Genomic DNA, 3,200 nt, shown 5'->3' on the forward strand with positions numbered 1-3,200 from the left:
TCAGTAGGAGAGGGTGTGGCTAGCAGAAGATCGTTTTTATAATAAATCTTTTGTAATATCTGCTCCATCATCACATCAGAATAGTCCGTTATTACATCACAAGCCACGCCCTTTTACCAAGTCATTGACTCCGCCTCCTCACCAGTTGCCATATATATATGTCATCTCAAGTGGGCGTGGCAGGACGTCACATGATTAAAGTACATGATGATGTATCTGATAATAGTTCTATTGATTCGTTGTTGTCTCCATCATCTCCTGTTAATAATAAACAATGGACTAACAAGAAGAATAAATCACTCATTAATTATATTAATAGAGAAGGTATGTAATGGTATGTGTGTGTTCAGGGGCGTATCTAAGGGTGGGCCTGGGTGGGCATGTGCCCGACCAACTCAGCAGAAGTAAAAAAAATTATTTTGTATATTAGTCCTTTTAAAAGTATTACTCACTTTATTATGATGAAAGCAATGAGACAAGACGAGCATAGCTAATAGTTTTAGTAGTGTAAATATGATGACAACATGGTAGAGACTTCCATAATTCCACTTGGGCATTTGAGCTGCCATTTTTTAAATAATAACTACTATTAACAAATCTGTTATTAGACTATTCACTTTAATATTAAATTAATCGAGTGAAAAATGGCTAAAAAGTGTGCTGAGTCTTTTTCAATGTCTCTCCAAGGCCAGTACTACTACAAAAGAAAATGTAAGCATTTAGCAGATGCTGAGGGTGCTTGAGCATCCCGATTAACCTGAAGAATCAACATTTCTTTCTTCTGCTTCTTTAAGCTCTGCAGTCATATTACTGCTAAGTGTCTTAAGAAAGTTATTCAACACACTTAACAATCATTTCAGCCTCAATTTCAGCATTTTCCAGTGCTTTAAAGGGCAGTAGGAAGTGCCACAGTGCCTGAATATACCGTGACAGCGCTTATAATATTCGAAAAGCTAAGCATGCGCGTAAAACAATATTTTAGCGCAGTAAAAAGGGGTGTGGTCAAAATCGCGGCACGCTTCGCGTTCCACATATTTTTTCCCAGTGCCCTACTAACTCTCACAGCTTAGACACGCCCCTGTGTGTGTGTGTATTGACAAATATTAATCTACTGATTATCAGAATAATTATTATCACGATAATCATTGATACTGTTCATTCACCTTTTAAAAGCATGTAATAATCATAATTATGACAGAAAATTAGGAAAATTGACAGGTTATTTTATAAAATAGGGTTCTTGTTGTAAAGTAATGCTTTGTGTTGTGAATAATTAATATTCAGTATTGCTGATACAATAATTAATACTATCAGTATAACAATATGTCCTCTTGATGATCAATATATTGAAAATATTGTACATCCTTATATGGTATGTGTGTGTGTATATAATTTGTCATTTCCTCTCTCTCTTTCTCCAGCTGGTCATTCTCAGGATTCTGGTGTACTGGTTGAACTGTGCGGACATATTTAAATATTTTTATCATCTCTTTTATAAACATTTTTATTAAAAATTATATTATTATTATTAATGTGCTTTTTTGTCATTTTTTTCTTTTTTTATCTGCTCCTTTTTGAGAGAAATATATTGAGAATGGGAACATGACTGACTTGCTGAAATGGAGGAAGGTCAGCTAGAGAAAAGTTATTAAAGACTGAGGGAGAGATAGAAATAAAGGAGAGGGAAATAGAAAGAAATGATGACAACAAAGAGAGAGACAGTGACATGAGTGTGTGTCAGTAAGAGAAGGAATGTACAGTATATACTGGAGAAGAAGAGAGAGAGAGAGATTGATGAGAGATCAAGAGATGTTCATGTATTAGATTTATGATAATATAATGTGTCACTGGTCCACCTTTTATCATGTAAAGTAGTGTATTCTGATTGGTTGCTTATTGGTGAAGATGAACTGACTTGGTATAATAATTGTTGTATCAAGAGATTATTAATAAGTTCACATGAAGAGTGATTAGAGCCAGGCCCACCACCTTACTCTGTCTTGTATGAGGTGATAGTTAGGATAAGTATTAATACAAGTCTCTTTGTGTCGCTCGTCTAGTGTGAGTTCTGTTATCTTCTTATTATCCATTAGTGATTGGAGGATGAGTAGTATTGACTCAGTAGACAATGAAGTATCCCTTAGATTTAGTTCAACTAGTGATGAGTTATTGAGGAGGAGGTGAGAAAGAGCCTGTCCACTAGTAGAAGTGATGAGAGGATTATTATGAAGTTCTAATGTGGTAAGTGTAGAGTTGTGTTCAAGTGCTTGACACATATTAGTAACTCCTCTATCACTAATGGAGTGGTAATTGATGACTAGTTCTTGTATTGTTTCATTATTAGTTAGAAGTATACACAAGTACTGGATGCAATCATTAGTTAATGGAGTGAACCATATATCAAGTCTCATCAGGTTTAGTGTATGCAGTTTAGTTGATGATAGTAGAGATACTGCACTATTAGTAGATGAGTCTTCGAGGTGAATCCCCTTATGATTATTATTAATTTTACTAATCACTTCATTACACTGAACTGGAGATGGAGAGGTAAGGTATACACTGTCACTGTCCCAGTTCACTCTCCCAGTGACTCCTAATATAAACCAAAGGATTATACTTATATACATGTATGTACATAATAATACACATATTCACATCATGTGTATATATAAACACACACAACTTGCATAAACAAATACAGACACAGCTAGTAGTTGTCACTGACTGACTGTATTATGTGAATGTGTGTGTTTGTTATAATGTATTAAGTATGTACAGAGTAAAATTGGAAATAAAATATAAGCAAATAAACACACAATACATGTACATATGTACATATAGGGACAGGATTCATACATAATAGTTATAACACAGTACAGAGTGCTGTATGGCCAATAACACCATGAGGAGTGGAGTCAAGACAGCCAATACAACACTCAGCGCTTTGCGCCTCATGCTGTATTTGCTGTCTTGACTCCACACCTTGTGATGTTATTGGCTATACAGCACTCTTTACTGTGCTAGCTGTAATTAATTTATGGAATATAGTGGGCGTGTCAAAGGTGTCCGCCAAATATACTCATAGACAAGTTTTCTTGACTCTTTAAGGTTGAGACAAAGCCAATACAAATATTTAAAAGCTTCTTTGCCACGTGACGTGGACTTGACTGCCCGATGATCAATATAAGAACATCTCTGGT

General features: G+C 35.2%; 1 long non-coding RNA gene across 1 annotated transcript; it reads left to right on the plus strand.

Moving 5' to 3' along the window:
- Positions 1-6: 6 nt before the first annotated feature.
- Positions 7-1,598, plus strand: LOC109585512 (uncharacterized). The gene is made up of 2 exons (XR_002186519.1): positions 7-324; positions 1,422-1,598. It is a non-coding gene; the product is annotated as an uncharacterized LOC109585512 (long non-coding RNA).
- The last annotated feature ends 1,602 nt before the right edge of the window (positions 1,599-3,200 follow it).

The sequence above is a fragment of the Amphimedon queenslandica genome, unplaced genomic scaffold, assembly GCF_000090795.2.
Source record: "Amphimedon queenslandica unplaced genomic scaffold, v1.1 AMPQUscaffold_13051, whole genome shotgun sequence".
NCBI lineage: Eukaryota > Metazoa > Porifera > Demospongiae > Haplosclerida > Niphatidae > Amphimedon > Amphimedon queenslandica.